Source organism: Tachypleus tridentatus, chromosome 2 (assembly GCF_004210375.1).
Source record: "Tachypleus tridentatus isolate NWPU-2018 chromosome 2, ASM421037v1, whole genome shotgun sequence".
Taxonomy (NCBI): domain Eukaryota; kingdom Metazoa; phylum Arthropoda; class Merostomata; order Xiphosura; family Limulidae; genus Tachypleus; species Tachypleus tridentatus.
Window position 1 is genome coordinate 100,910,405 of NC_134826.1, and position 15,342 is coordinate 100,925,746.

Below are 15,342 nucleotides of genomic sequence, written 5' to 3' on the forward strand. Positions count from 1 at the left end.
GCTGTAATAAGCCATGGTGGGATGGGCTGACCTGTGGAATCTGCAAAGTTATCCAAGGACAGACCCAATTCATCCAATTGCGCCCGGATGCGAAGGCCAAACGGAACAATGGCAGATCGTCTGTTCTGAAAAAGTACGGCCCACTGAGGAAGGAAAACACATCCCCAGGTGGGATGCTTTGGTAATGAACGAAGTTTCGAAGAATATAGTAAAGATAGTTGCAAACGGCGAAGGTGCAGAGAAGGTTCATGAGATTCAACGTATAAGCTTTGAACTGGAGAGGTGCAAAAAGCCCCAGTGCAGAGTCTCGCAAAACCCCATACCTCCATGTTGTGTCATAAGCCTTCTCAATGTCAAAGAATATTGATACAAGATGTTGGCGTTTGAGAAAGGCTTCTCTGATTGATGTTTCAAGTCGAATTAGGTGGTCTGTAGTGAAGTGCTGTCGTCGGAACCCACACTGGGTGGGCGAGAGGAGGTTGTTTGATTCGAGGAACCAAACAAGACGAGCATTAACCATCCTTTCTAAGGACTTAGAGAGACAACTCGTCAAAGCAATTGGACGGTAGTTTGAAGGAATCTTGGGATCCTTCCCAGGCTTAGAGAAAGGTAAGATAATAGCCTGGTGCCAGGCATCAGGAAAACATTTTCCTGCCAGATCCAGTTAAAAACAATTTGAAAAATATCAAGAGAAGCAAGAGATAGATGGTGCAGCATGTCATAGTGTACATCATCAGGTCCAACAGATGTACTGCCAGACCGATGAAGGGCCATTTTCAGTTCCACCAGTGTAAAGGGACAATTATAGTCAAAGAGACAGTCAGTTCGAAAGGAAAGAGGTGAACGCTCTGCCCGACTGTTGATGGCCAAGAAGGTGGAGGAACAAGCAGAAGTGCTAGATCCCGGCAAAAGCTTTCACCTAGCGTATCAGCGATGCTCCGGACATTAGCCACCTCCTGACCATCAGAGAGTAAGATTGAGAGGGGGACAGAATTGTAGTGCCCACTGACCTTTCGAATCCTGTCCCATATGACCTTGGAACTGGTGGTAGAAGATATGCTAGTTGTGAACTTAATCCAAGATTCCTTCTGGCTTTCACGTCTTATCCACCTAGCATGTGCACGGGCCCGTTGGAAAGCGAAGCGGTTCGAAAGTGTGGGATATCTACGAAAAGTATCCCAGGCCCGTTTTTGAGCCTTCCGTGCTAAGTGGCAAGCAGGATTCCACCACAGACGAGGATATCGTGGAAAATGTTTCGAGGTTTTAGGAATACATTGAGCAGCTGCTTGTATAATACAGCCAGTTACCGCTGCCACACAGTCGTCTATTGATGGCTGATTCACGATGACAGGATCAAATTCTGCGAGAGCAGTGAAAGTGAACCAGTCTGCCTGATCCAGCTTCCACCGGGACACGCGGGTAGGATGGCATTGACCACGGCCAGTCTCTCTCAAAAGGATCAGAAAATGATCACTGCCTAGTGGATTACTGTCAACCCTCCATGAAAAATGGGAGAATAATGAAGGGGAGCAAACTGAGAGATCAATAGCAGTAAAGGACTGACTAGGTGCATGAAAATAAGCGAAAGAACCAGCATTGAAAAGAGAAAGATTGTGATCAGAGAGCATACGCTCTACAGAGCGACCCCTCCCATCAATAACAGCACTTCCTCAGAGGAAATAATGTCCATTAAAGTCCCCCAGGAGGAGAAAGGGAGACAGCAACTGTTCAATGAGAGCATCAAGGTATGATTGATCATATGTCTCACCAGGGGACAGGTAGAGAGAACAAACAGTGATGGTATGACCCAAGGAAACACGGATGGCTACGGCCTCCAAGGGTGTGTTGAGTGACAAAGACAGGGTGGGCACATGCTGATCAACCAATAGTGTCACCCCTCCATGTACTCGTCCATCACACAGCCTGTCATTTCTGTACAGAGAAAACTGCCGAATGGTGACTGTATCAGCGGGTTTTAGAAATGTTTCTTGTATGGAAAGACATACAGGATGGTAGGAAGCAATCAGTGTTTTGATATCATCCAGATTACAACATAAACCTCGATAGTTCTATTGTATCAAGGTGGCTATTTTTAATGACGGGTAGGTAAAGTGGCTGGAGAACCATTCTTTTTTACGACCACGTCTTTTTTCCTTACTGTCCTTAGTCGGAGGAGGTCTATCTACCTCCATAAATCCTGCCCTGGGTCGATTGGGCAGGTCTTTGTTATTGGAAGGGGATTCCAGTGACTGAGGACGCGAACGAATGATTGTTTTGCATCTTGGGGTGGGAGAAAAAGATGTATCAGAGGAAATGCCTGTATTTGAAACTGAAGGATGTGGATCTTGAGGTTTGTTGGAATGTATGGGAGGAACAGAGATGGGTGTGGAAGTCGATTCTTCAACCTTTTTAACCATGGAGGTCAAAAGGCTTTTCATTTGTTTTGAGAACAATTCTCTTGAAAGCACAGAGAAATCTGTCTGCACTCCCACTATAGTTGTGGAACGAAGTGTAGCAGCATATGTCCGAGATGGAGTGGCGGTCAGCAATTTCCGAGCCTCAGGATAACTAATGTTACGAGTCGTTTTCAAACGCTGCACCTGTTTTTCCTCCAACCATTTTGGGCAAAAAACGAAAGTAGGAAGGGTGAGAACCATTGCAGTTGACGCAATGTGGGTCCATGTCACATTCATACGCATCGTGGTCCTTGCCACCACAACGAGCACATGTCAGGGAACCACGACAGGATGTCTTTGAGTGGCCGTACCTCTGACATTGGAAACATCGGAGAGGGTTTAGAATGTATGGCCGTACCCTGCAAATTAGATAACCTGCCTTGATGGTGGCAGGTGCACGTGATGTTGTAAATGTCCAAACGAGGGTATTTGTTGGCAGTGTAACTCCATCTTTGCGAGTGGAGATGCGCCTCACTGCAGAAACTCCTTGAGTGGAGAGAACAGCGAGAATCTCTGACTCGGGGACATTCTTCAAATCCCTCTCAACAATAACTCCTCGTGATGAATTCAAGGTAGCATGAGGGGTAACCTCAATAGGTATATCCCCAATTGCCATTGAATTCAAGAGGAGTTCACTGTGGTGGGTAGTGGATGTTTCAACTAATATGTCTCCAGATCGAAGCTTCTTTACTAACTTTGGAGAGCCAGCAAGACCCTCTAGTCCCTTCTGAATAAAAAAGAAGGACAATTGCCCTAAAGGTTTTTCTGAAAGAGAATGTAACATAAGAAAATGAGGTACGTGTGTTACAGATGTTGAAGATTGCTGCTCAGAGTCTTCAAGACGTGGTCGCTTACCTATTGACTGTTTTCTCACTATTGTATTTAAACTTTTTGAAGGAGGTTCTATAGGAAAAAAAGAAAAATTTCGGTACCCACTGACCCCACCCACCATGAAGCCCTACAAGGGGACGCACTATAATGTCATGCAAAAACAATGCAGCAACGCCAGGGTTTCGTGAGCACTATACCCAAACACCAGCATCAAGCACAATGTCCACAACACTCGTTGATAACTTCCAACACTGGTAGTTGGTTGACTCTAGCCCAAGTGGACCAGCCGATTGACCCAAGAGGGGCCACCCAAAGGCTGCCCGTCTACAGGAATTCAAGGCCAAGGTGGTGTGTTAGGGTTGGACCCCTCAACCACCAGCATCCTCTCCTCCCCTTCATGGGTTGCCACGCACGGCAAACACGTGGGTGGATGTTTAGATCTCAGAGAAGGTAACCAGACAGAACAGAACCTTCCCTGGGAGGTCCCCTCACCACGTACAGGAATTCACACCAAGAGGTATATTACAAGGGTCTTGACACATTGAATAAAATAGTCTTCGAATTTTGATACATTAAAGTTATTCCGTGGAAAGATGATACTTTCGAAATGTATTGTGTAAAATAACTCAACTATTAACATTTTACGTAACGTTATTTTTCACTTCCGCCTATGGCCATTATTATTAAGGTTCTGTGTAACTATTTTTAATTATTATAACCTTCTGGTCAAAGTAAGGCAAATTCACTGTTTTAAAACAGCATTCATTACCACTCAGTTCATTGTAACGAAACTCAAACATCTGATGATCAGAAATTGAAATTGATAATTAAGCTTATGCTATACATACACACACACACACATATATATATATATACGAATGTTTAACTTATGTGGACAAATAAAAGCTAGTGTACACGACAGTAGACGGTTACAAATTGGCTAAGAGTGTGCCAGAATCTACAAATTAATGATGTAGTTACTTAGACCCAGATTTTACACCGTAACTAGTCAATTTTGATTCATGCAGTTGTAGAGGGCTTACTCTGACAATGAATTAGACGTTCACAATAGTAAGTGGGGAATGTTTATTATAGTATTAACAATTTTTTAATTTTCTAAGGATGGAGATGTAACGGATTCAATATTATTTTACTATCTATATTTGTTTCTGTTTAATATATATTCAGAAGTGTATGTGGCTTATATTATGAATGTATTGCACAATTCCTCCCTGTTCGCTAAATTTCAAGGTTTTCGAGTGTTATAATCAACAATGTACTAGATGTGTATGTAATGTTGATGATTTCCAGTATTGGTGCTAGCTGAATTTTGGAGAATCTCGCCTAACGAGCGTAAAAGGTAGTCATGGCAACAAGCAGGGAGGCAGTTCAATTTTGTTGTAAGTTTGCTAAATTTAGTATACCATAAATCCCAGAATCTATAACTGTGATAAACACTTATTAACTGTAAAACTGCAGATATTTAACCAGAAACGTTTGTAGGTTTCGAACGTTACAAACTGTTTAACTTCAGTGAATTAACTTCAGACGTTAGTATTTCTACGAGAACATTGGATATTGTCGTCGGTGAAAAATTTGCGTTGTCTTCAAGCTAGCTAGTAATCAAGAAGAGTGTATTACCCAGAATTAATTCACTCGTCGTAGACCTGGATTGATTTGTTTTGACTTTCGGGCAAAGCCACACGAGGGCTATCTGCGCTAGCCGTCCCTAATTTAGCAGTGTAAGACTAGAGGGAAGGCAGCTAGTCATCACCACGCATCGCCAACGCTTGGGCTACTTTTACCAACGAATAGTGGGATTGACCGTCACATTATAATGCCCCCATGGCTGAAAGGGCGAGTATGTTTGATATGACAGGGATTTGAACCCGCGATCCTCGAATTACGAGTCAAGTGCCTTAACCACCTGGCCATGCCGGGCCCATAAACCTGGACAGTCGATGAAATATTCAGTTTCAGATCAGATAGAAGACCAAATATTTTTTGTGAGTTTGGAAAACTTTTGTACATAAATCATTATTTGTAAAAACCGTTATTATAAATTGTACTGTTGTATGTAAATATTCGTGTTAAAGAAAAAAAAGTGGGTGTATCAATTTTGTTGGCAAATATAATAAATTTAATAGATATCGACACCTAAGTAACTTCTTAATACAAATTAATTTTCAGTTATTTTAAAATCGTAATATGTATGATAAATCAGAGACTCGTTCTTATAAATTATAATACGTAAAAATTCATAAATTTTCATATATGAATTTATAAACAAAAATTATACATAACTAATTAAAATATAAACATAAAACCTAAATACACTCTAACTGTTTAGCAAACTAATACATATAAGGCGAAAAACACTAAGTACTACAGGTACATCCAGAGAACATTGGATTAAGTATTTCATGCTACAAATCCACAAACTGGTAGAGGTTTCTTTAGGCTATAACTGAATAATGCGAAATATGCTCTATTGATTATAAGCATTAATTCAGCTTCAAACTATCATTTGGCAACACAGTTTTGACTTTCAAGTGGCCTTGGCTGACCTTAAGCTTAAAAATGTTAGTGTAAAATTCCATCTGGAAGTTCTTGAAAATTTTCCAGACGCTAATGGAAGACAAGTGGAACTTTAATTTGACCTTCTATGCCTGCAGTCTTTATTATATTTTCACAGTATCAAGTAAAATAGCTCGTAAAGTTTAAAACTCCAGTATCTCCAGCTTTGTTTCCTTACTGTTTCTACGATCTTTACTTGCAGGCTTTTAAGTTCCCAATTTTTTATTTATCTTGTTCAGTATAAGAAACAACAAAAACACACAAGAGCAACAAAAGAACGAACAGCCACAAGATACACCACACTCGCAAACTAACACACAACCTGTTACGAAACAAGACATTTCCCCTTCCGACACCTAAAAACTCAAGAAAAAAATAACAAAAACATATGCTACAGTCGTTTCAATCATACTAGCAAAGGAACAAAACGATAATATAATACGCCAAAAAGAAAAATAAACATCAAAGGACATAAAAGAAAAACAAACTAATCACCTCATGGACATTTAAAAAAAAACATTATACAAATATAATATTTCACCGAAATTAGTGCTCCTAAACAAAACAAAACAAAAATCAACTCAGGCCTGGTAAAATCGCCTAGAAACACTTAACAGAGCCATTACTTCTAACTCATTATATTACTGTCAGTCAAAACAGGGATATCATAGCTCTTTACAAAAGCACACTCTCGGTTAATAAATAAAAGCACACTCTTTACTTCCGAAAACGAAAGCATATTCTTAGAAATCAAGCTAGGAAACAACACTAATCTTACCATCACTGGTTTATGCTGCTTTCCGAACAACAACCTAAATACTAACTTATTACGCAAAATAGCGTCAGACAACTCAAACTGCATTATAATAGGGGATCTAAACGGCAAAAACAAAATAGTATAACTTGCTACAACTGCAAAAAACGAGAGAAAACTTGGAATAATATAGAAGTCACCAGCAACATCCTACTAAATGATAGCAACCCAATCTATTCTAGTTTTGCGCACAACAGAAACGATATTTTAGATCTGCATTTATACTCCCTCTCTATAGCAAACCCTTTTATTTCTTTTAACGTCGGAGAAGATATAGATAGTGATGATTTACCAATTTGTTGTGATTTCCGTCGCAGTCTAAATTATAACCCACAATACCCCAAAGATTAACAGCAAAAAGGCAAACTGGTCAAAATAACATGAACTACTGCACTTTTTTCCTTTTTTCTAGTTGAGTATGAGAGTCCTTACCACTTACCAATTCCAAGCCACTGTAGTGGTTGACTATGGAGGTAAACTATTGGATTGATTTTACAACGATGGCTATAACCAATCACTTAAAAGTAGAGGGTGTTACAACATCTTTTGAGTGAGTAACTAATTCCCGAAGTTGAGACGTCCAAAGGTAGTTGACCTCTCTAATTGAGGGCCCTCCTCCCATCCTTGCATAGATGTCATTCCCCAACGAGTGAAGTTTTAGAGAACGAGCAAACCAATTAGATAAATCCTCAGGCACAGGTTTCAGATTGTCGTATCTCGACATGTTTTGCGTTGTTATGGGTTGCAGAAAGTCTACTTGGCCTGTTTCCACTCCTGTTCTGGTTTTTCTCTCGTTTGTTAAAGAGGTTGTTACTGACCTGTGGTCGTTTTGGGCTGGTTTCACAATCGCGAGGTTTGAGTGTATGCATTCGGCTTCCCTCGAACTTCGGATGACACATTCCCAGATCCTTAACGTTAGACTGTGCTATGGATTCTTGGAATCAAATGGGACTTGAAGTGAAGATGACATGATCCTCATCCTATCTTAGCTAGAATGTCAGTATCCTGCAAGTAAGTGTTGGATATAGTTGACTTACCCATTACGATCTGTCAATGCCTAGCCATTCTACATCGCAGAAAATATCCTCACATGCCCACTTTCCATCTGTTTTTTGTTTAATATCTCATTCTTCCATGCAGATGTGCTCCCTCATGTACTGCCATGTTTTGATTCCATATATTTATGGCGATGAGGTACTTCTTTAAGAAGTGGAATGATGTCCCTTCTCAGATCATTTGATCTTTTCATCTCCTCTCCAGGAGTGTTTTTGTTTGAACGCTTTCGGGGGATATGCCTATTCTACTATTGCACTGCTCTCTCTTTTTCAGTGTGGGATCCAAGCTAATCTTTGAGAGTAGGGAAGATATCGTATCAAACTTTATAATATACCTATACGAAAATGTATTTCTCATGGGTACTACCCTCTTCTCAAACGTCTTAGCTTTTCTTCCTACAATATTCCAATACTCGTTCTTCTCCCAAATTTCTGAAGTGATAGTGACGCATACACGGAGTCACATGATACTAGTGCTCTCTTATTGATGGACAGCTGATACGTGATGATTTGTATAAGAGACACGTTGGAACGTTAGATTAAAATAAAGTTATGTGTAAGGTCTGTAACACATGTTTGGAAAAAGTTCATATACAGAGGGCAGCACAAAAGGGTTTGTTTTTGAAATTTTGCGCAAAGTTACTCGAGGGCTATCTGCGCTAGCCGTCCCTAATTTAGTAATGTAAGACTAGAGGGAAAGCAGCTAATCATCACCACCCACCGTCAACTCTTTTACCAATGAATAGTGGAATTGACCGCCACATTATAACGCCCCCACGGATGAAAAGGCGAGTATGTTTGGTGCAACGGGAATGCGAACCCTCAACCCTCAGATTACGAGTCGCACGCCTCAACCCACCTGGCCAGCACAAAAGGGAAAATCCAATTTTGTAAGAGAAGGGAAGTACCTTCCAGAAATCTATTTTGATATGGAAAAGTTATAACTTTCGGTTGCATTTTATTCACCTTGGAATCTAGTAGTTATTAGTCAGTTTTATATGCCATTTTAGTACATGAATCAAGGACGATCACAAGTTGATCATATAATCAAGAAGGCATGTATCCTTTTATAACATATTAGAAGCATGTTTATTGTTTTACTATAGGTCGTTACAAAAGATCATTCACAGAGATATCAAACTTTCCACTATTCTTTTTGATGGTAAGGATAACATTTTGGTATTACAGTGAATTAAGTGCATAATTTCTCTTCCCTCAAAAACACCTTTGTAATTCATCTTTGTTTTAGTGCAAAATGGAAAGATATATTTAGTATTCAATACATACAAGAAGCATTTCATTGTTGGAAACCTATTCTAGATATTCCCCAAATGTTAAATTAACATCTTAAGAAGAATCCATCAAATTATGAACAGATTTAACCATCACAAAATCCTGAGTGTAATTTTTTAAAGTACATATTGTATTTAAACAATAGTTAAGATAAATATTGTAAATGTTTTAAGATGGTGTTGTTGGTTATATACAAGTATTTTAACTTCTGAATCAAAATGTTTGTGTTAGGAATACCTTATGGGTTATATTCAGGTATTATCAAGTTCTTAATGTAAAATATGTATTAGTATGGTAATTGTGATTTATATTCAAGTTTTAATTTAGTTGTTAAGATGTTATTGGTTATATTTAAGTATTCATTAACATTTTCTTGTGAGTTGGACTTAAATACCTTGAGATTATAACTGTTCATTATAACTTGGACTTAAAATTGCAATATTCTCAAATTTTCTGCTAGTTCGTTCATCTGTTAAATATTATTCTATTTAATGAAAATGCATGTTCAAAAACTTTTGATCCATTAAATGCTGGTCACAATTTAATATCCAAATACTTTTAATTCTTAAAACTTCAAGATTTAAAAGACATAGTTCAAGAAGGTTGTTTTCATAAACAATTTTTTTTAATGAACAAAGTTTTCAAAATATGTTGATGTCTGTAGGAATGTGCAGCACTAACATTTAACATCAGTAGCATTTATTTATTTATTTAGGGAGCAGATTTTTGAGTTTGTAATCAATTTAAAACTGTAAAAGCTATTCTCTGGGGACAGTTGCAACACCAGCATTTGTTGCATCAGAAGCAATTCAAGGCAGAAGATATCCTACCTAACAGTATTCTGTTTAAAAATCACTGTAGGCTACAGATGTATGTCTTAGATAAGGCTTCATTAACTCCTGTAGTAACGTCTAATTTTGGTACCCTATCAAACATTTATCAGTGTACTTTTTATGTACCACTTTGCAGATGCATGTCTTAATGCTATATGTACTCCTCTATGAAAACCTGATTTTTTTTAGATTATAAAACACTTCTGAGTATTATATTTACATATCCTTGTACAGATGTATGAATTAAGTTTATTTTTTTATATTTTAAAACATGACTCTAGTGGTTTTTTTAAGCATTTATCAGTTCTTCTGCTTACAAATAACTTTTAAAAATACATGTTATATTAATATTTTATTTTTGTATTAAAATATTACTTTCATAGGTTATGAAACATTTATCAGTATTTTGTTTACATATCACTGTACAGATACATATCTCAAGAAAGGATTCAGCTACTTCTATTTGAATTCTGACTTTGTAAATGATGAAGTATTTTTTAGTATTATATTTAAATATCAGTTTGGGCTACAGATGTGTGTCATAACTAAGGCTTTATTTACTCTTATGCTAAAACCTGTCATTGTTAGGTTATGAAACACTTTTCAATATTCTGATTACATATAAATGTAGGCTAAAAATATCTTAATAAATGCTTTATTTAGTTCTGATTAAAAATCTAACTGTTAAATTATGAAATATACTCTTCAAAAAAAGAAACGCAAAAGGCAAAATTTGAGACATATTGATAACTAGTTTATTCCGGGTAGTTCTGTATGACATGTGTGAAACTTTGCACATTCACTGCTGAACATTCAAAGTCTGCAAAGGCGAAGTCCATGCTCACTAGTTGAAGTTTAACGTCACTCAACGTCAATAACGAGTATGCCACCCGTGAGCATCAATAACTGTTTGGCATCTCCTGCCCATGGAAGCGATGAGATGACGAATCACATCCTGTGGAATGGCTGTCCACTCAGCCTGCAAAGCTGCTGCAAGCTGAGGTAGAGTCTGCGGTTGAGGTTGTTGCCTTCGCAGACGTCGTCCAACTTGTCCCAAAGATGTTCGATGGGGTTTAAATCTGGTGATCTGGAGGACCAGGGAAGAACGTTGATGTTGTGGTGTCTCAAGAAAACAGTGGTGAGTTGGGCTGTGTGAGGATGGGCGTTGTCATGTTGAAAAACGTTGTTGACGTTCACCATGATAAGTTGCACATAGAGCCTAAGAATCTCGTCGACAGTTACGTACGGTCTGATCGGAAATCCTATGCAGCCCTGGTATGGTTGAGGCAGTAGACGTCGCAGTGGTGGTCCTATCCCGAAGGTGACGTAACCGAATGTAGCGATCTTGTGCGGGCGTGGCCACACGAGGTCTGCCAGATCGTGGACGGTCACAAGTTGATCCATGTTGTTGGTAATAATTCCATAGCCTTGTGATGGTGCTTGGGTGGACATTCACAGCTCTGGCAACATATGATCGAGATTTGCCTGCTTCCAAGCAACCAAAGGCGTTGTGCTTCAGTCAGTCTTGGCATAACTGTATTGCGTGTCGGTGGCTTAACACTGAGCTATGGAAACCAAGAACCCGTCACTTTTATAGGGATTTTGCACATGTTGCATTTGCAGAACATGCAAATCTCCCAAACAAATTTATTGGACACGAATGCGTTTTGGCGAAAAATCCGACGTTTTCCTCTGTTTTCAAAGTGCACAACTTTTATTGTCATGTTGGTCTTACAATCAGTGCCTTGACATGTGTAACATCACATACTCTGAGTTTGTAACGTTATTACATATATTTCTCTTTAAAATAACAAAAATATCCCTTTTGCGTTTCTTTTTTTGAAGAGTATATTTATTGATATTTTGTTCACCTATTACTGTATGTTGAGATGTACATCTTGATTAAGACATTTGTTAAAACCTGATAAAACACTTGTCAATGCTTTATTTTCATATAATTGTCTTAATTAATACTTTATATCTATGCTCTGTTAAAACCTGACCTCAGAGGGTCATAAAATATTTATTAGTATTCACTTAACATATTACTGTGTGGTAGAGATGTCATAATGAAGGATATATTTAAAACTGTATAAAATCTTTCATTTTATACATTTATGCATTTGCAGAACATGCAGATCTCCCAAACAAATTTATTGGACACGAATGCGTTTTGGCGAAAAATCCGACGTTTTCCTCTGTTTTCAAAGTGCACAACTTTTATTGTCGTTTTGGTCTTACAATCAGTGCCTTGACACGTGTAACATCACATACTCTGAGCTTGTAACGTTATTACATATATTTCTCTTTAAAATAACAAAAATATCCCTTTTGCATTTCTTTTTTTGAAGAGTATATTTATTGATATTCTGTTCACCTATTACTGTATGTTGAGATGTACATCTTGATTAAGACGTGTGTTAAAACCTGATAAAACACTTGTCAATGCTTTATTTTCATATAATTGTCTTAATTAATACTTTATATCTATGCTCTGTTAAAACCTGACCTCAGAGGGTCATAAAATATTTATTAGTATTCACTTAACATATTACTGTGTGGTAGAGATGTCATAATGAAGGATATATTTAAATCTGTATAAAATCTTTCATTGATAGGTTATGAAATGTTTATCATTATTCTGTCTAAGTACTACTCTACAGACGTGCATCTCAAGTAGTAATTTATTTGCAGCTATTTCAAAACCTGAATTTGGTAGATTATAAATAATGTAAGTTTCTTATAGCAAAGCCATGTAGAGCTATCTGCTATGTTCACTGTGGGAATCGAAGCCCTAATTTTAGTGTCGTAAATCATTAGATTTACCACTGTCCCACAGGCAGATGGTAGGTTATAAAACACATCAGCTTACCTATCACTGTACCTATGTGTCTTAATTAAGGTTTTATCCATTTCTGTGTTAAAACATAACTTTCATAGGTAATGGAACAATTATGAATTATTCTTTTTACAAATTACTGTAGATTAGCTATTAAGATTTTAATTCATGCTTTATTTACTTTTGGATTAACACTTAAAAATAGTAGGTTATGAAACATTTATTAGTATTCTCTTTCCCTATCACTGTCCTATTTAAAGCTTCTTAGGCCTATGGCATACTGACTGTAGTCATATAATAACCTCTTCAAATGAATGAAACCTAAACAGGTGTTTAGTTTAGAGAGAGAAAGAGAGAAGTCTGATGAATTATCTCCCCAACAGGGGGGTTTTCAGGAACGTTGTAGTCCTCTTCGTCCCTCCTCTTGGAAGATTATTTATCTGTGCGTGGGGGTTTTCCTATTTTTTAATTTGGTTTGTTTGAGGTGGGGCAGTATGAAAATGTCTAGTGAAAATGCCTAGCATGACAAAGGCAACAGAAAGGAAGTAGAAAAGTCCAGAGCCTGCAGGCCAAAAAGAAGCAAGCCGCAGATTAACCCCGCGAGAATCTGTAAATATCCCCTTCCTTCGGGTAGTAGCCTTTAATGAGAATCAAGCGAGTTTGTAGAACTCTCGAGAATATTCTCGTGTGCTTTTGTCAAACAAGTATTCTTGGTTTTTACACTTTCAAAAATTCCCTACAAATGTTATTTGTTTTGAATTTTGCTCAAAGCTACACGAGGGCTATCTGCATTAGTTGTCCCCTAATTTAGTAATGTAAGATTAGAGGGAAGGCAGCTAGTCATTACCACCCACTGCCAACTCTTGGGCTACTCTTTTACCAATGAATAGTGTAATTGACCGTCACTTTATAATGCCCCCACAGCTGAAATGGCGAGCATGTTTGGTACAACGGGGATTCAAACCCGTGACACTGAGATTACAAGTCGAACGCCTTAACGCACCTGACCTACAAATGTTGTGAACAGGTGAGACTTGTGCAATACAGTTAAGGATATATGTCATCAGTAGAAAAAGAACTGCAGAGAAAGGAGAGTCAACACCTTAACAAATGTGGTGTTGTACATTTATTTCACTCAATAATTTTATTCATTTGTGAAAACCTTACTTTAGCAGGTTATGAAACATTTATTGGTACTTGCATGTAAATCTTTACTAAGAATTTATTTAAGTTTGACAACCTGAGCCTGGTAGGTTGTCAAGCATTTATTTATCTGTTGACATATCACTGTAAAGATGAGTATCTTAATTAATGCTTCATTTTCTTATTTGTTAAATCATGATTTTAGAAAGCTAGAGAATTTTTAATATATATATGTGTGTGTGTGTGTGTGTGTGTTTACATATCCCTATAAAGAAAAAAAAATTCTTAACTGAGGTTATTTATATATTAAAACCTGAATTAATAGGTTCTGAATGTTAAAGCATGAATTTAGTATGTGAGAAAATATTCATCAATATTTTTTCCATATGCTACATACATGACGAGTAAAAATGTATATCAGTGTTAAAACCTGACTTTGTAGGTTATGAAACACATATCAGTTTCTTAGTGTATGCTTTATTTCTGTGTGAATATTATTTTTTAAATTATTATTTACTATATGGTGTGTACTGATCTGGTATATTTAATATAATAATTTGTTTCTTCACACCTTTAGCTTAACAGTATTTACAAGTAAGTTTAGTTGGCAACTCTTGGTTCCAATATACTTTTAGCTTAACAGTTTGGTAAGTATAATTAGCTTCCCATCTCTTGGATACAATCCACCTGTATATTTTATGCTCTAGGTTGCTAACATGTTTTTCTTCTGTTTGTACTCTTATTATAAACATATAGTATAATTAAAGCTCTTATACGATATCATTGGTGTTAAATTAATAAAACTTTTGTATTTCTCACTGTGTTGGATGGAGTTTTAGAACAAAGTTTATTAAATATACTGATATGATGGAAAATTTAATTGATAAGTAAACATTTATGATGTCTCAACATGTTTTGGTTATTATGTCACACGTGAAAATGGTAGTTATATGAGGACAGTTCTGGTAAATAATTACTGAACAGAGTAAAAATAAGTAGTGGTATTACCATGTCATCTATTTTTAATGATTTAATAAATTCTCAACTATTCTAATTGTTAGCTAAAAAAAAAGCAGCTTGAGTTTCTTCCATATTTATTTGTATAAGCCTGAAGTGGATTAATCATAGGATTTTGAACCTTAGACCTTAAGAACAGGAAGAATGAGTGATGAATTTTGTGTATGTAGAAAAGAATAGCATGATTGGTAGGTTTCATGTAGATGGTCTATTTTCTTGATACTGTAATAAATTCACCATAAAACATTTATTTTAATCTGTTTGTTTCAGGTAAATGCATGTAACATATATTATTAAATATGTATTGCACAAGTTCCTCTGTTCTCTAAATTTGTAGAAGTTTCTCGAGTGTAAGAATCAACAATACATGTTTTATAAAAACACTAGTGAACAGCTGAATTTGAGAATCTTGCCTAACGAGCATAAAAGTTAGTCATTGCAACACTCGGAGACAGTTTTAGAATACTGTTAGTTTGCTAGTCAG